The 24,870-nt window shown below is 42.8% G+C and overlaps 1 protein-coding gene across 23 annotated transcripts in view; it reads left to right on the top strand.

Annotated features, from left to right (window-relative positions):
• MAP2 (microtubule associated protein 2) overlaps positions 1-24,870 on the top strand; it is a 170,777-nt gene that overhangs the window by 37,163 nt on the left and 108,744 nt on the right. For 10 of the 23 annotated variants that reach the window (XM_054278316.1, XM_054278315.1, XM_054278312.1 and 7 more), the window contains exons 1-2: positions 7,738-8,005; positions 8,380-8,445. The gene's annotated coding sequence lies outside the window, so the exon portion shown is untranslated. The other 13 variants (XM_054278321.1, XM_054278322.1, XM_054278310.1 and 10 more) reach the window with 8 other exon arrangements.

Genomic DNA, 24,870 nt, shown 5'->3' with positions numbered 1-24,870 from the left:
TGCTGTGAACCAATGGTCTTGGTTTTGGAAGATGCTTTCCTGTGACAAACTCATCCTAACTTGGGGTGAAACCCAAATTTATGAAGGCAAAATCAGGGGTGGGAAGATGAGTTTGTTGGCAAAGTGATATTGCCAGAAGTATTTTTTAAGTTGTACTCTTGCCCTATAGGTATTTAGGTACTTGGAAACTGCTTGGTTTATTTTTTCCAAAATCTTTGCAAAGATGGCTCTTAACTGATTGGTTTGTAATTTTCCACAGCTTCAAGAGATATTTCAAGAGAGAGAGTGTGGGGTTTGGGAAGATGTTTGTGAAGATAAAGCAGACTCTTGTCTGGTTTGTTCGGAAGTTTGAAATACTCTTCTTGGGTCAGGGAGGACCCACACAAGTTTCTAAGCTGCATCTTCCTTGTTCTGAGTGTTTCTTAAGTTGTTCTGTCCTATTCTGACCTGAAGTTTTGCTTCTTTTTAAAACAATGATAGGCAGTAGTTGCTCACTGTTGATCTTGTGAAAGTTGAGCAATGTTGAGTTGTAGCCTTCTGTGCCTTGTCTTTGCTCTGCCTCTCTGCTGAACCATGACTTGTCCTGTCTGCTTTTCAGATCATACAGATTCTTCTTTTGTGGCCTTTTATGTCCCTGGCTAATCATAATTCAATTTGTTTCTTAGCTTTTCTGATTGTATTCCCATAGTTCTCCTTTCCCTCATTTATGGGATTTGTCTCTGTTTTCTGGATGATTTTTATTTGACTATTCAGCCTCTTAAAAAGCTTAGCATATTCTTCCTGTGTACTTGTAGAGTTTCTTAAAGCTGCTAAACTCTCTTAGTTCTGCCTTTCCTTTCTAGTTATGTGTTTCTCTAGAGCCTTGCACAGAGCATAAACCCTTATCTTTTGTGCTGTCCATGCTTCTGTTCCCTGCCAAACAGAATGGAAGTATTCCAAAGAAACTTAGGTAGGATGGTAGAGGAGCCAAGACTGGCAGCTCCTCTCTCCATCCTACCTTCTACCTTTCCCCCTTTTAAATCTAGATCATATTCTCCTCAGTGCCATAGAATTCCTGTGGGATCACTTTGCTAAACAGCCCTATCCTTTGAAACCAGTGTAAATCAGTGTCTGGATGGCTTATGGTAGCAAGAAGTCCTTTACCAGTCCTTGAAACAGCAGCAGAAGTTTCTTGGCTTACTGGCCACACTGCCATGTGGGCCTGTCATCTAAAATCCCACGCATCAAAGTACCACTTCATCTGAAAGAAGGTCATGTCCCTTGAGGCATATGGGATAAGTTCTAAGGTCCTTCATTTATCCCAAAATCCCTTTTGTCTAATGGCTTTCATGTTTTCTACCCCGTTCAGATAAACTAGATTTGACTATAATCACATTACACTTCCCAAAAGTCTCCCTGGTGATGGTGATTGGATGTGGCACCCTTCACTTTGTACCCTGAGCTCATGGACAGTGTGAGTGCTGTGGAATAGCTTCTGTCTCTCAGGCAACTACCTGGTCCAGATGAGAGAAGTAATTTGCATGTACAAACAGCTTAAAAATCATTGTGGACAGTGCTGTGAGACCAGGGTGAATGAAGGCTGTGTTTAAGTTACCTAATCCAAGTCTCCAGTCATTAAACCCATTTTAGTCTTGATGTGGTAAATGCTGTGGGGTCACTGGAGCAGTGGCTGGCTCAAATGTGTGTAAGCAAAGAGGGAATTGGAATCATTGTGTTAACCACGGGAAGTCTGCTTTTATGATGATGCAAACAAGAATCAATCATAAGTAGCTAATGAATTAGCCCACAATATCTGCTATGTTCATTTCACAGTAAATGTGATAGACAGAATCCATTAAGAAACCCTTGCAAGGGGGTCCTGTGCAAAGGCAGTGTCTGTAACATGCAGTGCACACTGCCAGCCCTCCTTACCTGTCTGAAATGCTACAGGAGTGTGCATAAATACAAATTCTGATCCAAGGAGGATCTGAGAGGAAGATTCTGGAGTCAAGGAAAGGCTTCTGGTGGTTTTAGCAGGGCTTGTCTTGGAGGCTGGCATGGCTGCTGGCTGTGCTTGGTTTTACTGGAAATCTGCAGGGCAGGCTCAGCCTGGCTGCCCGAGTCAGGAGGGGATAAGCTGTTACATCATTCTGGCAGTGCCGTGTCCGAGCCCATGTGGGTCAGGCTGAGGGCCAGCAGTGTGCTCATAAGGCTGCTTTTGTTGTCTGTCCTCTGAGGTGAGCAGGGAGCTGCTTCCCCTCGGCACGGCTCGGCTGCCGGCAGCTCTTCCATGGGTTTCTGCCTCACTGCCTTCCTTACATAAAGTGTTGCTAAGTGAGAAGCTGTTGAAACCAATTGTGCTACATGTTACTACATGTTTCTGCAATTCCCATCGCCTGTCTGGTTGGCTTTGCTGTCGAGGAACAGCAGTTAGCTGAGCTAACCAAATTAAAAAAATATTTCTTGAAGGAAAATGTGGACATAAGAGAAAATAATCATCTGGCAGCTTTTAGGAAGGTTGTACTTAGCTGCTAGAGAACAGATTGATATTTAAGTTAACCGAAATCAAGATCAAGATCTAAAGATTGATCTTTAAGCAAATACCTTTTCACTGGAAGGGGTAATAGATACCAACCTGTTTCAGGCAAACCTCTATTTTCATTACTGCATTAACTGTATACTAGTGTCCTATTGACTGAAAAACCATGTTTTCCTAAATATAAATAGTATTTGAATTGAAATACCATCCAAAACCTATGATTAGACAAACAGCTAAATCTGTGTGTTTTGCATTGCAGTTACTGCTTTATATGTCTTTAAGACCATGCCAGCTTTGTTTATATTTTAATTGCATGTTTTGCAAAATCTGCTTCAACAAATGATTCATTAGTTTAGAATATTTTATTTACAAATTCAATACAGAATAACAGCTAAGGCTTCTGTTAAAAGTTATGACATGACATTTAATTTAAAAGCGTTAGGTTACCTGATTAAGTGAAGTACAAACTGATACATTAATAAATTCGATTACAGTAGCTGTGATATTTTACAGTAAGCAAGTTTTTGTCTTGACTCATCACCCCACTGGTAGCCCAGGAGAGAAAAAAGGTGAGAACAAGTGGTATAAATTCTATCTGCAGTATTTTCTTAGTCATGAGCCATGTGATAGGATGGAGAAACAGTTGGTGTTTCTCTTTGATGCACAGCTTGTCACGTGGAAACCCATCAGGACAAGGGCTGTGTGTTCACTGGTGTGATCTTTGAGCCTCCCACTAATGCAGTGCTGCCTGCACAGCCCTGTCTCAGCCTTCAGAGCCACCCCTGGGTGTGTGCAGTGCTGTCAGCTGGTTTTGTGGAAAGTCACTCTCAGGTGCCATTGCTTTCTGCAGGAGGGCTGATGCCATCAAATCAAATTGCTTCTGATACTGGGGGAAAGCCAGGAAATCAGCTGAAAATTTGGGTGGCCTTCCAGGAGCAGTGCAGTCCCGAGGCACTTTTGGGCTGTACCACTGGGGGCACATCAGATGTCTTCACAGTGTTTCAGTGATTCTCTGAGCTAGAAGTTTGCTTCTGCTGTGTCAAAGTTTGGGGTGTGATTGCTCACTCAGCTCTTTGCTTTTCCTTTGTGGATGGATTTGGAGGTTGGGGTGTTTGTTTTTGCCCAGCTGTCAATGACAATAGCACCCCAAGAACAGCAGGCTGAAAAAGCAGTGAGATAAAGCTGTTCCCCATCCCAGGACAGAGGGGAGGATTTATTTTGGGGTAACTATACAAAAACTTGTGTTGCAGCTGTCACTAGTATCTCTGCCACATATACATACAAGGTTTAGGGACTAACAGACACATATAATCAATTTTGCTTTCTTATTCTTTTGTTCTCACTGGTCCCTAAGCTAGAAATGAAGGATTTCCTGAGAAAGCCCAAGAATTTGGTGGCTTCAAAGTGTTAAGTGCAGTATTGATTGTTCTGAAAAACAGACCTGGGAGTATTTGAATATCCTACAATATTTCAGCTTGATTTTAGTGACATGCTGGCACAGAGAGAAATAGAAAATCCTTTTCTAGATATTCCACATATTAATTATTTAGTTGAGGAGAGTCAGCTAGGATTCACAAAAGAGAGATTATGCCTGAAAATATCTGTCTCACATGTTTAAAACAAATAAGCTGAAGTAGGAGAAAGAGAGGCCGTAATATGCCTGGGGTTTGAAAATTCTTTGTAGAATCATGCTGCACAGAACCCCATGTTTTATCAGCTGGTGTGTCAGTGGGTGCAAGAGAGCTGGTCACAATAGGGGATGATTTTGGATGAATGCTGGGGAAGGGCAATGTCACCAGGACAGGCCTGCTTTATTGGTGGTTTGGGAGGAAGGAGAGATGTGTCCTGTAAAGATGTTGGGATCTGCTGTGGATGCAAAACTGGTGGCACCACTCATGTAAAGGTGCATGCTTGTACTTTGAGGAGAAGACTAAAAACAAAGCCAGGGTTCCCCTGCATCCTGAAACTTTCTAACCTGCCTTGAAATCCTCGTTACCCACAGAGGCTGCTAACTCAGCCTGTGGCTTTTCATCACTGCTCCACATCCATCCTCTGTTGTGTCAGTAACCACAGAGAGGAAGACAGTGACTCCAGCCTTCCTCACTACACAGCCCTGATGAAAGAGCTGGTGTGCTAAACTGCATCTTCTGTTCTTGAATTAATTAATGCTCTTCTATTTTGTTTTTCTCCGGACTTGAGAAGGGGAAAAACCCCAAGTTTTCCAACCCTCAAATGGATGGTAAAATAGATAGTCAGATCTTTATTACTACTGCAGAAGATGAGGCAATATTTAGAGAGTCTGGTGAAGCATTTGTCTTCTCTCAAGCTCTCCAGAAGGCAGTCATCCCTGTTTCAAGTGCTAAGACAATAGTGAATAAAAAGAAAATTCCCTGTTCCAGGGCTATTTTTACCAGAGTGGTGCAGTTCCTCTTCAGTAGACCTATGCCTCTTAATCTACATCACTGATGATATTCGAAGCTATTTTAGGCATTGCATAAAATGTTCATCCAGTCTTTGCTAAAAAAGAAGCAACCAACCCACAAGTCCTTTGTTAAACACTGGTTGCAAGGCTTCAGCAGTGATTTGGGTAGAAAGATCTTAGGCTGAGGTTGTGGAAGCATCTTGCTTTGTTTGGGAGCAGAGGTTGTGTGTGACCTTGGGAAAGCCCAAACTGATGATTGCCCTTTCCTCCTCCCACCACCTCATTATCCTGAAAATGTGGAGAACACTACCAATATCTATTTAGGGGTTTGGTTCTTCTAATTTGTAACGGCAGCTGTCTGCTGTTTTGCCCAGCATCTTGCACAGAGGGACCCAGTTTGCAGCTGGCCAGCAATGAAATTGAGTTCATTATCTTGTGTGAATGTGATAATGAAATGAAATAAAACACACCTGAACCAGCAAAATCTTGTAGAGTTTAGATCAGGCCTCAGTCACAGTGCTGAGATTTACTGAGATGGTAAATGTCTTTTCTCCTCTTTGAGAAGTAAAATGCTGAAAATGCAATTTAATAATTTCCAGGATTTTGATTGTCAACTTCCCAAGATTTGTGTTTTCACTGTGTTGGGATGCACTGATTTTATGCGATGAATTTCCTACTTCTGTGAGTAAGCCAGGTAAACATGAGGTTAAATTTTAGACAGGGCTGAGTGTTCTCTGTGTTCCAGCATATATCTGGATTAGGCTCTTCATCCCCGTCTCCTTCTCTGCCTTTTGTCCTGTCAGAAGTATTTTTATAGGTGTGAAAACATATCTCAGGGCAGCCAGAACAAACTTGATGATTAAGCTGTTTTTTATTTGCAGTATCTTAAGATGAAGCCATTTGCCATGGGCTGTTTCAGCAGCCACTGTGTCTCTGGAAATGCTGGCATGGGCAGCCTGAAGGTGGTTTGGGTACCTGGTTGAAGATCCATCCCCAGGCTCCAGGGTGTAGGACACAGGCTGGCAAAGTGTATCCATCCCTTGTGAGCCACAGGAGTTCTGTTAAATTACAGGACAGTTTTCAGGACTTCTTATTCCTCCACCATCCCAGCTCCACGATGTTTTTGCTCCCAGAGCTCCTGGTTGCTTTGGCCAGTGAAGTGAGCTGGAGAAGCGAGGGAGAGGTCGTAGCAAGGCTGTGAACAAGCACCAACTGGTAAATGGTGGAGGATGAGGCAGGATGAGGGTTTCTTTGGTTTCTGCAGAGGATGATCTTGGCAGTGGCAGCAGCAGGCACCCCTTGCCATGAGTCACAGGAAGCTTTTTCAGAGGAAAGGTCAAAGAATTGCGTTAGTGCCACTCCGGCTTGTTTTTTTCCTGCTCCTTCCAAAAGGCCTTTTTGCTGCCGTGTCCACTGTCATCCTTGTCCCATGCAGCCTGCCTTCCTCCATTCCCTCATCCTCCTCACTGCTGTGGTGGTTGAGAGAGTGGGGAAAACCTGTCAGCTCAGGAAAGATGCTCTGAAGTTACTAAGATCTGTTTATAGCAGTGAGGGTGGAATTTCTGTTTGATGCAAGGGTTGATGGATGTGTGAAGTCATCCGGTGGTTGCGGGGGAAGGCAGAAGGGAATTGATTCCCTTTGTAGCCCTCTACCCCCAGAATTTTGGGAGACAACCCCTGGTAATCAATTTGTTACTCCTTCCTGTATGCCCCTTGGTGCATTCAGGGGTAAATGGGGTTTGTTGGACCTCCCCCAAATTTTGTGGTGGGGAGATGTTTCATTTTCCTGTTGACAGCCTTCCCTGTCAAGTGCTCTGGTGTCACAGGGACTGAAAAACACCAGGTTACTGCTGGGGAGTGAACCTAGCTGACTTGTGTGTCCTGAGTGCAGGGAAATTTAACCTTGTCTTCAGTCCTTAAGCGTGTCCTGGGCTCATTGGTTACTCCTCACTGACTGCTTCTTTGCTGTATATGCTGTTTTATTACAGACTAAAAATGCTTGAAAACAAACCAGTTCATCTTTTAGTTTTTCTCATATTTTTTTAAAAAATTCATTTATCTATCCCTCCCCAGCTGAGCTGTTCAGCACCCCAGCTCCTCACAGAACACAGGGTGATTTCCAAATTCACGGGTTCCTTTTCCTACTGAGATTAATGTTGTCCTAAAGAAAGCCTTGGAATAAGGAGATGAGATCAAAGCAGACACAGCAACTGAATAGTGGCAGTAAAACTGAAGTCCTCACTTCACAAAGAACTTGTTTCTGAACTGAACTGTGCAGTGAATCCTGTTATACTCTTGTATTAGTCCTGAAGGGTTCCTGCTTGCCCCTGCAGTCCTGCAGCACTTCTGCATTTTCCCTGGTTTTATTTCCCCTCGGTGTGAGTAAGCAAATGCAAGGCTCAAATAGCAGCATAGTCAGGCTGGTTCCAACACGTGAACAGCACTAGATAGAAAAATAAAAGAGGGAGAGCCAATTGCCTTCTTGATCTGTAAAGCAGAAAATACTAAATCCCTCCAGTCCTGCTTTTTGTCATGTACCATCCATAAACCCCGTTTGGGGTTTGGATCGGCATCACGGCAGAACCCGGCTGCGCTGCTGCCTATGTGCAGTGCAGCCTTGTGTGTGTCTGGCAGCAGCACAAAAGGAACCAGCTGATGATATTCACAGCATTAAAGGCCTGATTCCTGGGGACACACTTGGTTGGATGCAATTAAAATGCCTGTCAGGCATTTGATACCAGCACCCCCTTGACAAACCGCCTGAGCCGCCGCGAGGTGCAGCATCCTATTGTAAGTGGATGATGGCGGAGCCGGCTGCCTTGGCGTCGTTCTCGAAATTTCTGTGGCCAGTGAACTCCCTCTTCCTCTCCCACTCACCCTCTTTTCCTTTTCACCGCTGCGGGGACTTGTGCTAATTTGCAGTTTTCCTTTTCCTGGCGTGCACATGGTAGAGACAAGCTGGTGGCTTGCAGACTGCGTCTGGCTGGAGACAGGCAGCGAGCCGATGGATAACAACACTCCGGGAGAATGATTATGCAGCAGTTATTTAAGGATAGGCTTTTGGGGTATGGCAGCATATGAGCTGGTAATCATTTCATTTCAAAAATGTCAGCTTTGTTTGTTTGCTTGTTGAGGATTTGAGAGAGTTGTACCTTTATGCTGGAGCTTTTTGGGTTTTGTCTGCTGTAGATTAAAATCTGTAGCAGCGCACGCTGGATGAATTCAAATGAATAGGTAATAAACTTCTGTGGATTTGTTTATACATTGATGCATGCATAGTGTATGTTATATGCAGACACACCTTCATATGGATATGTTTATGCTTCTTTTGTCTTTGTATGATAGAAGAAAAACTTTTCTCATAGCTAAAAACTGTTTTTCAGCAAAAAATCAGTGTTTTCAGGGTTTTTTTGCCCCTCCCTTTGTTTTGTATTAGCAGATTCTTCAGTGTGTAGCCTTGGACGCAGCGTGCTGATTGGAATCTTCTTGTTCAAAGATCGGAAAGGTAGGATGCCTCTCTTTGAATGTGGGGATGAATGTGGCACAGGGTGTGGGCTGCTCTTTGTTATTTTGTTTTTCCCTTTTGATTTAAACAATAGTTGGTGGTTTGGGGTTTTTTTTTGTTTGTTTTTGTCAGCTTTGCAGAGATTTTCGAATTGTCGTGCCAGGCACTGTGAAGTTATTTTTGATGTGTAAATACATGCTCGAGGTAACTAATTAGCCCTTTTGGCTGCAGCTACTAAAATGTGAGATACAAACCCTAATGCTTGCCTATTGTCTTGTGTTAGTGCAGGTGCAAGCTGCCCCCTGTCATTTGGGCTTGTCATAATACTGATTTTAGCATCAGCAAGGACAGGGTTAAACTGGCAGGCTTGTTCCAAGCAGGTACAATCTCTCCCAGGAAAGCAGCTCCTGGTTCCAGCAGCCTGTCAGTGCTGGGTGAGCATCTGTCTGATGGCTTTTCACATACCACTGGCACTTCAGAAATGATGCCTGCTATCAAAAGGAGGAAAGCAAGCTGGGTTTTTCTGGCAATGTCATTGCTAACTCCCAGGAGTAGCAGTTTATTGTCCTCTTCCCCTAGTTCCTTTTGGCTGGGGTTGCTTTAAGCCTTTGCCTCTGTAAAGAAAAGGAGGAGGTGAAATGTTGCAGAATAAAATCTCTAAGTTACTTTGTATTGGACTTCCAGGTGTGTCGGGTACCTAAGGAATAGAGATTTCATTGATTTGTAGTCAGGACTGTGCTAAAAAAAAATAAAAAAAATCCAGGCAAGATTGAAAATCTGCTCCCTTCACCTTGATGGAGAGAGGAAAAGGTATATCCATCTTGAATTAACTTCTCAGGTGCCAGTTCTCACCCAACACTTACCAAAGCAGACTTTATGATGATGTTCTCTGTTACGGTGCCCTACAGGTGATCATATTTCTTGGGTCTGCATTTGGACCTGGAGGGAATGTGTGCAATCACAATATGCATGTGGCTTTAGCCTAAAGTTTTAGGGGCCTTTTAAAAAACTGAAAAAAAACCCCACAGAATTTTTTCTGGAAAGGTGGTTATGTTTCACTCTTTGAGAAAGCCTGGGCTCCTGAAATGGCCATTGTGGCTCCCCAGACAGGGAGGAATCCCAGGCCAGAACCTGGGCACTGGGAAAGGTGTGGGCTACTGCTAACAGCAAAGCATGCCTCAGAAAGGTGGTGAATTATCAATATCATTGAACCATAGGACTGGTTGATAGATGCTGTTTCCTGAGGGAAAGCACTGTGAATTTTTCCAGATATTCTCTCTCATGTTTTCTTACATACAATTCTCTTGTTTGTTTCCCCTTTCTACACATCTTTCCATTCTCTTGGCCCCTGTAGTTTTTCTATCTTTGGCAGAAGGCTTTTGCCTAATGGATTTTCCTGGCTGAATAAGTTATTTTGAAAGGAATTCTTTACTTGCTAGTTTATCTTAGCTGCTTTTAATACTGTTTCCTCCTGGTTTCAGTTATCACTAGACTAATTGAAATAAGAAAGCCTGGAGTAAATAGTGAAAAATGCATTCAGTGATTTGATTTTAGCTGAGAGCAAGTCCCTTCTCCTCCCTCTACTTTTAATTTCACTTCCACTGTCCAAGGCAAGAAGCCAAACTGCAGTCTCATTCTGATTTCATTAATGTTTTGCAAACTCTGTCTCAAGGACTAATATTGCTTGCTGGGCTTGATGTCAGAATCCAAGGTTTTGCTGCAGCATTGGAGAAGGGGAAAGGAAGGCTCTCTCACAAATAGGAATGATAGCATTTGTTAGCAGGCAAGTAGAACTGCCTGGTTTTTATATATATTGGTGGATAAAGAGCCCAATTTTTTGGCGATGTGATCCCTTAGATCCCAGCAGGTTTTCATCTGCTGTGGAAATGTCTCTTATCTCCTGTGCACAGCATCTTATCAGTCCTCTATGGCATCCTTAAAACAAAGAAAGGGCATCAGCTGTTTGTTTTTAAATCAGAGTTGGTGGAGACTGGATTTTTTTTACTACATATACAAATGCTTATACATTTCTTGTACTTCTGATTTAGCAGTCATTTTGGCCTCGTCCTTTTATCTGGGTTTTTAAGATTCATGTTACAAATCATTCCTTTGGGCTACAAAGAAGAAAATGAGATGTTATACTGACGAAAATGGAAATTATTTCAAACAATATAATTTTCGTGACGAAGAGGTAAGGAGCACTTAGGCTGTAAGAGGAGATTTAATTTGAGATTGACAGGACTTGAAAACCCTGTGGCCACAGGGTTGGCTTGGAATATCAAAAAGAGATCAAAAGGAAAAGAATATCAAAGGAAAAACATTTTGTTAGCTGATACAAAAGGCAAGAGAAGCCAGAATGTGCAGCAGCAATGAGGTGTGCTGGATTAGAGTGTGTGGGCTCCGAGGCATTCACCCAGGGTGACGTGATGGTTGGCACACACCTTCCATTGGACATATGACATGGTGGCCAAATGAGCCAAAACACATGGTCTCAGTTCACCCCCAGGTCTCTCCTGCAGGGCTTCAGGGGTGAATTTGGGCCTCTGTGGCTGCCCCTGCCCTCAGATGGTCATCTGGCTTTTAACCCTGCTCCTAGTGACCCTCAGAAGAGGTAAGGAGGCTTTATGGCTGTTCTAGGCTGGGTCTAAACAGCCTTAGCTTGCTTGCCAGGGTTAGACCACCAGGACTGATGTTGTCTTGTCCTGTGGTTACAAGAACAAGTGGTGGTTTGAGCATTGGAGTGAATGGTGCTGACTTTCATTTGTGTCTTGTGCTTGATGGTGAGCAATTCTTTACTGATTAGAAAGACTGTCTCCTAGGCAAGATGTTTGGTGGCAAATAGGGGTCCTGTATTATGGCTTTTCTTTCAGCTGCAATGTGAGCAGGGTCATTTGCAGGATCTGCTTTTTTTACTTGAATGTCAGTTTTCATGGGACTTGTAGGAAGGCAGCTACCTGTAACAAAACAGGCTGAAATTGGTCAAGGGACTCAAAAGTTACTAGCTGCAGAGAATATAATCTACATCAAACTTTCAGTGACTAAGACTGGAGCTGATACATACTGATGAAAGTTCTTTCATATGTGTTTGCATCTTGTGTCCTCTCCTCCCATGCCAGAGCTTCCACTATTCCAGTTTTTGTGTGCTGCTAGCTGGGCAGGGCATGGCATGCTCTAGAGCTGCTCTGGCCATTCTGTGTGTGTGCTGCCTGTCTGGAAGGTCAGAGGCACTGAGTGGTGAGCTTATGGCAGTGCTTTCTTCATGTAAAGGAAGAATTCAGTTCAATTTTTTCTAGGAAGAAAAGCTTCCTTAATTCTCTGTCAAGCTACATTTAATTTTTAAAAGCTAGGGATAGTTAGACAGCAGGGGTTTGGTTTAGTAATGTTAGAAATGACCTTGTGTAACCTGTCAAGAAAATAATCATAAAACCTCAAGAATCCAATGGAGGATGAGCTGGACCAGGAGCTGGGCTGACATGGCCTCAACTGGAGTAAGAAGGTGCACCTGATTAGGTGCAAGCCTGTGGTTCCTGTGAATGGCTGTAAAACTGCCAGGTTACTTCCTGAAAGTTTGTGTCCTCTTTCTCTTCCTTACTTTCTTTGTCTCTAAAATAGACGAAGAAATGCCATTGTATTTCTCAGGAGAAATATTTAGCTTTGCAAAATGATTGAGATCCTTGGTTCTCAATCACAGGAAGCTGTGAAATTTGATCACTAGACTTAGGATGGTGTGCTTTGTTTTGGCTGCAGTAACAAAGGTGTTTGTGGTATTACTGCATTAGCAATAACAATAAAAAGATTAAAATACATTTACCAAGATTTGATTTCTCCCAGCTTCACCCATCAACTTAACTTTTCCTTTTTCTTTGCTGTATTGAATTACATGATGATCATAGAGGTCAGTGATGACATTTAAGATGTTAATGAATAAACAATAATCAATTAATCAGTCTCATTTCATGCAAAGGAATGGCTCTTTCCTGATGGACGCTCAGCTGGCATACCAAAGCTGAGAAGGGCAGAGTCTGTGTTGCCAGTAGCATGCTTGGAGAATCCTCTGTAGCAGCGGTGCTGCTGACTCATGCTTTACAACATTCCCTGGAACATTCCCTGACAGGCTGGCCGTGCAGATTAACTTCCTTTCCCCATCCTGCTCAGGGGACAATTCATTCCATTATTTGCCACCAGGTGAAGCCTCTAGATAGTTATGCACTGCTGCTGTTATCACTGACCTTTTATGGGGTGCATTAGCACGGAGCTTGCAAGAAATCACGGGCAATTTATTTTAATACTTTGGGTGTCAGTTGCTGCTAAATCACAGGAGCTATTTGCATTTATTTTCTGAGTCGTCCCAGTTCTTGTGATAAGGTGATTTTTTCAGTGTATGTGCTTAGTAAACTGCATTTATCTCTACTTTTTCTTACTTAGGTGTGTGTATTTTGCTTAAAAATGCAAATGTATGTCTTAATTGGCTAAAAGAAAATTAATCACATGTAAGGAGGTGCCTTTCTTTGCCTCCTCATTGTTAAGGGGAAGGGGTTCATGACTGCTGGAAAGTAGTGGGGGAAAGATCAGAGGTGTGCATTAAGTGACAGGATAAAAGTCCCTGTATCATCCAGTTGCTTCTGTCTCTGTGGTTCCCAAGTTGCTTCCTTCCACATGCCCAAAGGGACCTGAGCACTCTGCTGCTCCTCAGCACGGTAGCATTTGATACTGAGAAGCTTGATCTTGTGGTAGAATTCATAGCCCTGAATTTGCTTGGGGAGAAGAGGATACATGGGACAGCTCTGGGGACTTGCACATTCTCAAACATTTATTTCAGGTGTTTGAAGTACAGATGTGGGAACAAGGTCACAACACATCTCTGTGGAAAGCTCCTTGACAAATCACTGCCAGCTGCAAGCACAGGGCAGCACAGTCCAAGCAGAGATACTACAGCAGAGAGGAGATTCTGCTGAACTGGTGTCTCATTTTTGCTCTGGAGAAGGCCCCTGGTTCTTCCTGCTCTGCAGTGCCAGGATCTCTGCTCACCTGCCTGTGCACTCCTGTGCAGCTGTGCAACCTGGTCAGGGTGCTCTCAGGCCCCACGTGAGCTTCTGGCAGTACTGCACAGGCCAGGGGGATGCCTCAGGTTTTAGCTTTTATATTTTTCAGATTCTGTGCTGCTTTAGTGTGTGGGTCTGAGTTTCACATTAGCGGATGGTGAGCTCTCTTCTCACAGCAGGGAGACAAAACAATTCCTTCTCTAGCTGGGGACCAAGGACAAATGATCCAAATCTCAGGCCCAAGAGCATAAACAACATGGGCTGAAGAAAGAAAAACAAGAAGGATGGGAATTCATCATCTAAAGCTATAATTGGACAATTAACTCCAATATGCAAATGGACCAGAACTTATAAAAGTGAGAGACCCTGTGACCAGGTGTCCATTTTGTGCCATTTTGGTTCATTTTGGGTGCAGCCCTGGCTGGGCTCTTGTGCTGCCCAAGGTGGATCCCTTGAGGCCTTTTAATAAATCCCTGCTTTATTCTTTAACTCTGTCCGGCCTCTGTTCTAGGTCAGCCTTCACAAGGCATCAAGGGACTGCTGCTCTCTTGCAACTGTGTTCTGCACCTTCTCTGAGCATTGGAGGGGCTTTATTGGCATTTCTGGGGTGATAATTTGCAGTATAAGATGTCAGTGGAGTTGATTTGTAGTTTTGCAAGCTTAGAAGTCTCTCTTGCCAGGGTGGATTTTCTAAACCCACACCCCCCTGTTTTTGAAGCTTGATTTCTTCTTGGGTGGATGTGCAGTGCCTGGGAGAATTGAGTCCTCTTCTTGGACAGTTGCCATGAAGTATGGCTGCAGTGCAGCTAAGCATATTAACAATCACTGAAGTAAGAATTGGTGCCATTATTTGTAGAGGTGGTGTTACATAATGAGAACAGCAGTACTTGTGAGGTCAGAGTGAGGCATGGGCAGAACTGCTCACTGCACCAACCTTCCCTGAAAGAAATGCCCTTGAGGCTCTAAATGAGTGAGCTCTCTCTCAGGTTCCTGCTATTTGGTGTCCATTAGTAAACATGTCTTTCAGCAAACACTTGTGGAGGTCATTATGGAAAGGTAAATTCGAGGCTAATGTATACAACTACTAAAAGGAGTTTTACAATTGTATTCTAGCTAGTGTGTGTAAAAACTTTAAATACCAATGTGTGTGTAATAAGGGGGAAACTTGAGCACTTTAGTGATTAATTATAGAACAAAAGAGATGGAAACCATGCTCCATAATACAAGTAAGGCATCCATGCAGCTCATAGTTTGCAAGCCATAAATAATTCCCTGAAAGTACTCACTAAAGAATAAAAATCCCCAAAGAAACAAAATCAAAAGAGAAGAAAACAAACAAAACAAAGGCGGAGTTCTTTGTGGCTGCCTGGCACTATCATCTGAACTGAGGCACATCTCTTGGTTCCCATTAATTCTGCTGTGTCCCCTAAGTGTTGTGTTTTGCAACTCTTGGAGTGGGTGGGTAGGTGTAAGAGCAGAGTAGTCAGAGATTCTGATCTTCATAAACCTGTTATTTCAATGTGGTGGGATGGCCCTTAGTTCACGGAACTGGCTAGGCTGGATTCTTGGGAGTGTCTGAGTGGGCATATTGTTATTGTGGTGAAGTCCTGTTATTTTCAGTGTTGTTGTCCCGTAGCTTTTACCTCAGAATGATATTTACAGGTTGAGCAAAGCCTAGAGCCTACCTTACCTTGTGTGCTGTCATGTCTCATTTTGAGTGTCTGTAGGAAAGGCAACGTGTCTAATCTTACTTAGCATATAGAATGGAGGGAACCAGAGCAGGAGGGAGTGTTGAATCTAACAGTTCCTGCTGCTGGCCGTTTGTGCTTGGCAGCCCAGGTGCAGGTCAGAAGTCTCTGCACAGCTGCACTGCTGTGGTTTGCCTGCACAAGTTGGATGTCTTTAGGCAGGAGGGTCTGCACATGGCCTATGAAATGCCTCCTTATTCTGCTGTGCCTGTGCTGGTGTTCTCCACCACATGTGGAGGCCACATCTGTGCCTTTTGCTGAAGGTCATGTCAGTTTTTTCTTTTCTTAGTTGTAGAGAGATCTGTGCAGGAAAAATTCCTCTAACTTCAGCTGCTCTGTTTGAAAAAGGGCACATGGAAGCTTAGGGCTGTTGTGATATCCTTTATGGACAGATGATTGTGGTTCTGCTTCAGAGATGTCCCCAGCACCAAAACCACCTGTGCTTCTGCTGCAGAGATGTCTCCAGCACCAGAGCCACCTCAGTTGCCTTTGGGATTGTGATTTGCAGCTGTACTACAAAATACTTCTTGGCTGTGCAACCCAAAACTTTTCTGTTGTTATTCTTCTTCATGTGTTAAAGGTTAATCCGAGCCCAGCAAGCCAAACATAAGTATTCAGCCATGGTGAATGGCTTTGAAAAATATTTGTGATTTCCTCCCTGAAATACCAATCTCTCATTAACAGTGGAGAGAAGTAGTGAGATGTACAAAAGGGGACACAGTGAAGGCATTGCATCTGTGTCCACTTGTTCACCTACACTTTTTTTAGTGTTTGTGTTTGCATTTTTTGGAGCTCTCTTTAATTACAGATAGCCCTTGTAATAACACTGTTGTGACCTACAAAATTCCTTTCTGCAGTATCCAAATGGGCATGAGAAATACCAAAACAAACTCTTCTATCTAATATCAGTGAAGGAGTGCTGGACTTAAAAGTATTTTTATGAGATCAGTTGTAGTAAAGTACCATGGACAGACTAATTCCTGTAACAAATAAGCTTCTTCCTCTAACTAAATATGTGTGTATATATGTACATAATCAAATAAAATACAGAAATGTATATAAAACCATGGTGTCAGGAGGGGGAGAAAATAGTGTCTCTTTCACTCGCCCAGAATTTCACTCAGTTTATAAAACCCCCAGTGTTTAGGATGTTTTAGGGTGGGGTTTTTGAAAACTTTCTGCATCTATCCAAGGGGAGATGATTGTTTCTATCTTGTCAGGCAGTTATTTAGATGTTCTGAAATAGTTACTGAGCTAAATTAAAAAAATAATCTTACTAGGCCTAGAGTAGCAACTATGGAATTGACTGTTGACTTGAAAAACCTTGGACAAGGCTTGCAGTGAAGGAAAATCTTAGATGTGAGCATCTCCTTTCACATGTGTTTCTGTTTGAGCAGTTTACTAAATGTAATGAAAGGCCCAAATTGTTCATGTGCATTCTGTCAGAAATATGTTGCCACCTGTTATGAACAGGCTTAAACACAGAAGAGCGAAGAAAGCTAAGTGTCTGTGTAAAAAATGTAAAGAACTTTGAAGGTTCAAAATACTCCGAAAATCGAGATTAAAACCAAACAATAATAAATGTTGACACAAAAAAAATAAATACATTTGTATTTAATAGTAAGAGAGGCAAAGAGAAAAGTAGAGGAGAGTTACAAAAAAGCCAAGGTTACTTTAAAAAGTGTGGGATAGGTCATCACCACACTGTGCTTTGCACCAGTTTTGCCTTCCTTTTTATGGGCCTCAAGGTGGGCTACTCACAGTCCAATCCTGTGTGTAGTTTTCAGGTGTTAAAGAGTGACTGTGATAGGCAGACATAATGAAAAAAACACTTTTTGAAGCCTTTCAGGTGTTAAGCAGTCATAATGACAAAGCACTTTTTGAAGTCTGTATCTTATTATTAGGCTCTTACACCGCCTTTGGATTCTTGTTATGATGCTAATGTGCTTTCTTGCAGTTTAGCTCCTTTCTCCTTAAATCAATAGAAAGAAATAGCTGTATAATAAACTATGCTGTGAGAAAGTCATATATTATGACACAGCTTAAAAAGGGTTTTGAGGATTTCCAGCCATGAGTGTTTATGAGAACTGAACTCATTTTGATTTCCCAGCAATCCTGTTTGCAGAGATCACTGGGTGTCTATAAAGATGAGGTGGTGCAAGGTGTCAGAAGGTGGGAAGCAGGGACCCTCAGCTCCTGCGGGAAGCTGCTGGCCATGTCTGAAATGCTGACTGGAATGGCTGTGGCTCATGGGCTGCCTGCCAGCATAAAGACAGTGGCACTGTCTCTGCAGGTTTGCTGTAGGAAGGTTAAGCCTATGGATTGGAGTAATCCTTAGAATATTAAAAGCCCCAGTCTTGCAGTGTCTGATGGGGAAGGACCTGTCAGACAGCACAGAAATTTGCTGAGATATCTCTGATTGAGTGTCTCTCACCAGCCCCTCCAATGTTCCCCTGCAGTTCTTTGGTTGTCTCTGGCTGCTGGTTTGTCATCAGCAGCTTTTGCTTTTGGTAAAACGCTCCCCCACAGCAGAAACTGGCCTTGGATCTGAGCCCCTTGGCTGCTTAGTGGAATTAAATCTTTCACTGATCCACGTCATTCAATATTCACTGCAGCCCACTGGCTCTGCCTACCCCAGCTGACAGTGGTTTCCTGGTCCTTTTGCCCTGCATCTCTCACTGATCCTGGATGTGCAGAAAGTTTGTATCTCTGAGGTAAAATGAGGGGATTTTTTGTGGCTTTTTGGTGGTGGTTTGGGGGTTTTTTTGTGGGGTTTTTTTTTGTGTTTGTTTTGGTTTTGGTTTTTTTTTGCATTTTGCTGTCCACAACAGCTTGTCTCAAAACCCCAGTGAAACACTGGGCTTGGCCTGCCACATTTCCAACAATGTGGCCCTGCCTTTCCCAGAGCTGGGCTGTTTTGTCCCTGGGTCTGAAGCATGTGTTTGCAAGGCACAGAGGCACAGCTTATCACTGCTGGGCAGGAGCATCTGTCCCAGGCTCTGCTCATGGTGTGCTTGATGGAGAATGGGTGAATTGCTAAATGAAAGCCTGGAAGGAAACCCCATGACCTCTGCACCTGTTTTAGGTTAGAGGGCTCCATGGGACAAGAGCCAGCCTTTGAATCAGCTTGTCTAGAGCTGGGCTGGGCATAGGAAAACTACTTATCTGTTTAAATAGACTTGATGGCTATTGTGTGGCTGCCATCTGTCCTATTTCACACACAATAACTTTGTTTTATTGTCATCTTTAACCATGTCTTACTAGGTCTCTAAACTGCTGGTCAGTCTGCATTCATTATGGAATAAAGAGGCTGCCACTTTTTTTACCAGAAAATAATCTTACTACAATAGTGGTAAATGAGCCTTTTCCCCCTGTTTTGGCATGAGTGCCTTTCTGCACAAGAAATGTGATTGATAGCAGGGACCTCAGTGCAGCATTTATTATCCTGATTAATCACAGCACTTTAATAGGGTGCTTTAAACAGAAGACAGTGGCCATCTAAACAATAGCTGGAGCATTAAGTATTGAAATCCAACCTGCATGTTATGATTTTTTTTTGTTTTATATTAGGAGGGGGGGGGAAAAGCAGGATTTCAAGGAGAATGAATGTTGCGTGTGGAGAATGCTGTAAAAAGTTTGTTAGCGAGAGTTAAGAGGTTTGAAGGGCTAACAATAATAAAAATGTAATGGCAAATGTGTAATGCACTGTAAACATGGTTTGTTGTGCCAGTTCAAATCATCTAATCTTGCCATAAACTTCTGTGTTTGTGTGCAGTCAGCTCTTAAAGGCTTGTCTGCATGCAAAACCCATAGGTGTATTAAGGGGTGTGGATAATTAAACAAGTGTGCACTTTCTTTGTTGTATGCCCAAAGAAGACTGAAGTTTTCTTCGCTCTGGGACCACATCCCTTCTCAGTCAGTCTGGCCCTTAGGTCTGCAGAGATTTTGGTGTTGTGTGACACCTGTGTGGTACCACTTGGGTACCATGGTTTATGTGGTTTCAGCTTTGACACATGAGTTCCCTTTTGGGAGAGAAATCACTCCCTGGCAAAGGGGTAGGGACTGGAGGTGGTGTTCAAATACTCAGCTGCAGCTGCCTCTGCATGACAGCATCCAGGATGGAAGCAAGTGCCTTCTTTAAGGACATATTCTACCCTGCCACTGTGTCTCTTCAGCTGGTGGCTGTCATTGCACTCTGCACAGCTGTAAACCAACTTGGGGTGGACTTCTGAAACCACATCTGGGGCCCTGAACACTCCTGATGTAGCAGAATGATCCCTCTGACCATCCTTTTCTTAAGGGCAGGGGAACCTCGGATTGCATAAAGCAGATTCTCCCCCTTTTCTCTCTGTGTTACTTGTGAGGAGTGTGTGATACTGCCAGGAGAACATGGTTCAAAGCCTGCTGGAACTCAGGTGAAAACTTTGATCACCTTCAATGGATTTTGGATTGGTCCCCTAAGGACCTGCTTTGATCAGTAAAGAGAGTGCACGGGGCAGATTCAGGTACTGGCCTGAGAAGGGCTGCTCTTGCTGTGGGGCTGATTTCTGCTGAGGTTTGCAGGTGAGGGAAGGAGAGGCAGGCTGTCTGCAGGGCACAAGGCAGCTGGGCAGGAAGGCATGTCAGATGCCAGCTCAAACAACATGCAGAGTGACTTGTACAAAGTGGAGCTTAGGTGGCATGACCTGCTTGACTTAGAACTCCACTTCACCTCAGCTGCAGTCAGTCTTCTTCAGGGAGAAGATGGAGCAAACATGCATTTTTTAACAGGTGACAGGTGAGATAAAGACGAGGAAAGTTAATTGGAATTGTCACTGCAGAGCCTTTTGCCAGAGGCTGGCATTATGCTGAAAAGTGACATTAATAATGTTGGCAGGATGGGACAATCTGTTGTTTAATATTAACGACTAAAATTCACCTTTTAATTATTCACTTAAATTGAGGTGGGAGAGCTTTGGCTTGCTTTAGTTTCCAAACTGCCATTTCCTCTAAAGTGCTCAGGGCTGCCACAGATATTACTTTTATACAGCCCTTACATGTGAAAAGCTCTCAGCATTTTGCTTGGGATGTCTGTTCCTTGGCTGATCACCTTCAGTGGGGTAAATTAGTATAATGATCCATACATCATTAATCAGCTAAGGTATAGCTAAGGTGCAGATGGGTGTGGATGTAGAGGTGTTTGAGTGTGTGCTCTATGCATACAAATTAGGGTGCTTTAATTAACATATTTACATCATTATAACAAATACTTAGTAATTGTGCTGGACCTGGCTGAATGTTAAAGGTAAGAATGGTGGGGCAAAATACCAGAAAGGCCCTTTAAATAAATTGTTACTTACAAAGTGTTTTAATAGCAACATATGGCTGTGTGACTCAACCTAAAACTTAAATTTACACTGAAATGCTTTCATTGTTCTATTCAAACAAATTTGTATGGTTTTATTGACTGGTTGAAAATGGTATACTTAAAGCACACGCAGTCAGAGTGGTGTCGACTTTGGGGATGGCTTTTAGCTTCCTTGTGTATGTTTCAGCATTTCCTAACATGTTAGAAATTATTATTTGCCGTTTGGGCACCTTTTCAGCTGTTGGGGGAAGGCTGAAAATTGGGTGCAAGTTTTGAGCTCGTGGCATTTGTAGGGCAGGCCGGAGTGAATATTTCCCCTCTCCCTTCCTTGTGAGCTTCTTTAGCTGCTGCCACTTGAGGATGGTTTCCTGTTAAATTGCCTGTGTCACTTTTGGAGATGATTTTCTGTAAGTTGGTACTTCTAATGATCCATAGAAGAGAGTAATGTTATGGAGAAGACTTCTAGTAGGGATGCATGTCTCATTTTCAGAGATGAAACCATAGTTGGCCTTTAAAAGCAGTCACTGTTTGTGTGCACATATGTTGCAGTAGGAATTAGGCTTTTTGTGGCCTGGTGGCTCTTAGTTTATCACCTCTGGAAGCCAAAACACATGCTAGATTTTGCCTCTTGTGTAGTGTAGTTCAGTTTTTAGTTCCAGTAATAAAATAACTTTTGCAAATTTTTTAAATATAATTTTTTTAATATAAGCAAGATTAGGGTGGATTGTTTGTTTATTTAACTAGTTACTTAATTTTTCTTAGGAATAACAAGATTAGAACAAGTAATTCACAACATGCAGTTTATCCAAAAGAATAGGTCCTCTCTTCCATCCCCTCAAGGCATCTAAGCACCCATTAGTCTCTTAGCATTAAAAAGCCCTGTGGAGTAGTGGTAGCAAGACTGCTTTTTCATAGGCTGTCAACAACTGAAAAGAGCTGAAGCAAATTTATTACTTATATTTATTACATATAAATACAGTAAATTGTTTTGTAATATTATTTTGCATGTTATTTTTACATTTTTAAACTTTCTTTTCTACATTTTTCATCATTATATATTACAGTGTATTTATTACATATAAATACAGTAAATTGTATTGTAGTATTCTTTTCTTGCTTTTAACAGTTGCCTTCATACCAAGAATGTGCTTGGTCTTTGTTTTGGCATTTCATCATTTAACTTTTTTTGAGGTTTAGGCCAATTGCTTAAATCCTCTGGATCTTTTCAAACTGTTACTGGTGAAGTGATGAGTAAAGTATACCATCTCATATATCCACCTGAATTGAAAATACCCTGGCTACCTTTACAGGGCAGGCCATTGAGATACTGGAATATGGCAAAATTTTATGCACTAGTTACTGATACATAAGGGGTTGTTTTCACCCAGCTGTGCAGTTGCCAAGGAGAGGTTGTGTGACAGCAGGAGGATGTAGCCTAATTGAGGCAAATTGATTATTTATTTTGTGACACTGAGCGCATATACTGGGTTATAGGGGATTAATTCTGTCCTGGGCTTCACAGACTTTATGGCCCCACTGTCACACGTGTTCAGGATGAGTTGTGTCCGTATTTACCTCTGGTGGGGCCTGTTGCTGGGACACCATATGTCCCTACAGAATTCACACACACATTTTAGGTAATGTTGTATTGGTGGCAGCTTCTCCTATCAAGTGCATTTTTTTCCCCCCTGAGTGAAGAGCACCATGTTGTAATTCTACCTTTGTAAGTCAGACTACACTTGGTAGGAAGCCTTTGAACTTTTCTGTCTCAGCCTTGATTCTTGTTTCCCAATATCCCCATCATTAAACTGGGATGTGGCACAGCTTGGAGCACATGCCTGTGGGCTCTTTGGCCAAAAACTGTAGCTTCCCTCAAGCAGTTTTGGGTCAACACCTCCATGGCTGGGGTCTTGCATAAAAGACCATGACAGTCAATAAGGGGGACAAAATAAACTTTTAAAAAATATGCTCAGCCAAGACGCAATTAATTTCAAAAACTGTTTTAATTAGTTTGTAGGGGTGAGCTACTTCACGTGGCATATGTTTGCTGGGAAATGGTCCAGCTAGTATTAAGAGGCTACAAGAAAATTGAGAAAATTGGCACTAAACATATGTGGATGCAAGGGGCTTGAAGGAATGAAACCTTAATAAAGGCCAGTACTGTCTGATTTACCTCAAGGAGGCTCAGTTCAGATGCCTCTTAGTTTCCAGGAGTACTGACAGTTCTGTTGCCTTAAACAAGTATTGGTGATCAAATTTTGAGTTCTACCTGATCTGGTAGAACTGAATATGGTTTAAGGCCACACTCTCATCTGATAGTTTAGAGTTGTGCCATTTAGGTCACTGTGCCTGTTTTGAGCTGAGCCAGGTCTGGTAACAGTATACCTCTTTAGGAGGAGATGGAGCACTGGCCAGGTGAGCAGAGAGAAGTACAAGTGATAGCTGTAGTTGTATTGATGGGGTACAGCTGTGTTCTTCTGTATCCAGTGACGTTATCACTGCTTAGGGAATCACCCTTTCTTTGGGAGCTCAAACCCAGTCCTGTTCCCGTAGTCTTACAGCACCTTCCCCAAAACACACTTAGAGCTGAGGAACCATCTCCCAAAGGAGGGAATGGGTATGTGTGCAGGGTGTGTGTCGCCTGTCATTCTCCATCCTCATCCAGCAGGAAAGAGAGAACCATACCATGGCCAGTCCCATGAGGCAGTAGGTGTGCCTTCTCTTTGGTGGTGTTCAGTGAAATGCCCTAGTGTGTGCCCAGAAGGAAAGGTGGAATAAGGAGTGGCTCTCCATTTGTAAAAGGTAACTGAACAAGGTTTTCATTCCTTCCACACCTCTACTTTGGCTGTTTAACTTCTTTAATCTCCAGTCAATGTTTTCTGATCAAAATGGAGCTGGAGAGTGTCCTTCACTCTTCAAGAGATGTGCAAGGAGGAGGTGGACAAAGCTCCCTGCCACTCCATTGCTCATTTCCTGTTTTCGTGTATTTCCCCAATTCCTACAAAACCCAGAGAAATCTGTTTCTTAATGCCTTAGAATAAGAAGCAGCAAAGCACTGAGATTTCTTAGTTTGCATCCAAAATACCATGTCTTCTAATCATCTCAGAGCAACAGACATGAAAGCTCCTTCCAGAGAGATGTCACCAAGGTCACACGTTTTCCTTTGAATAATGAGCTGTGCTTTTAAAGGAGCTTAAGATGAACTTCAGGCCTATGGCCCATATGATCTGTTTACTGCATATAAAGACTGCAGCCCTTAGCTGAGCAGGAGCAATGATTCTGTCACTAGAGCTGGCATTGAAACTCCAAAAACCTTGCATGTGCTTTCCTGATGTACCATAGAGCCCGTGCATGTTTTCAGGCAAGGCCTTTTATCTTACTTAGCCTCAATTCATAATCTTTAAAAAAAAATGGGCACAATAGCACAGTACAACACAGTTCTTAACTGTTTTTGAAAATTATTCTGCATAAAATCCTCAAAAATCAGAGGCAGGGAGCAGCCAATAGTGGAAACAGCTGGGGAATGGGAATCAGATTATGGAAGAACAAACATAGATAAGTCTCCTCTTGTGTAACTTGCATCTGAATATATACTGCTCTGATGCTGAAGGACAAGTTGTTTGATTATTGCAGTGAGACTCTTCATCATAAATACAGGTACATAGGAGCAACTGGCGTTTCCTTTTCTCTCTTTTGTTTATCTGTATTTGGATATAAACTGTTCAAGGATCAATGCCTTTTCTCAGCATGGGCACTGCCTACTTTTAAGGAGTGCCACTGTCAACCACACCCTATGTGTGTTAAGGATGTACTTGGCATTTGGGTATAAACTAGAAATCAGTAGAATCAGATCCTCCAACATTGTTGGGTGTGTGCTCTGCTGATTAGAACCATAGAATCACAGGCTATTTGGGTTGGAAGGGACCTTAAAGAGAAGAGGAGAGGAAGTTCCAGCCCCCTCTGACATGGGCAGGGACATGTGCTAGACCAGGTTGCTCCAAGTCCTGTCCAACCTGGTCTTGAGCTTTTCCAGGGATGGGGCATCAACAACGTCCCTGGACAACTTGTTCCAGTGCCTCACCATCCTCCCAATAAAGAGTTTTTTCCTAATATCCAATCTGAACCTGTTCTCTGTTAGTGTGAAGCCATTCCCCTTTTCTGTCACTCAGTGCTCTTATAGATAGTCCTTCTTATTGGCTCCCTTCAGGTACTGCAATTAGATCATCCCAAAGCCTTCTCTTTTCAAGGTGAACAATCCAAATTCTTTCAGCCTTTCCTCACAGGAGAG

The sequence above is a fragment of the Melozone crissalis genome, unplaced genomic scaffold (assembly GCF_028551555.1).
Source record: "Melozone crissalis strain CALT ecotype California unplaced genomic scaffold, PUWL_Pcris_2 ptg000023l_1, whole genome shotgun sequence".
NCBI classification, from domain to species: Eukaryota; Metazoa; Chordata; class Aves; order Passeriformes; family Passerellidae; genus Melozone; species Melozone crissalis.
The sequence above is the reverse complement of the archived record's forward strand: the minus strand, read 5'-3'. Positions and strand labels throughout refer to the sequence as shown.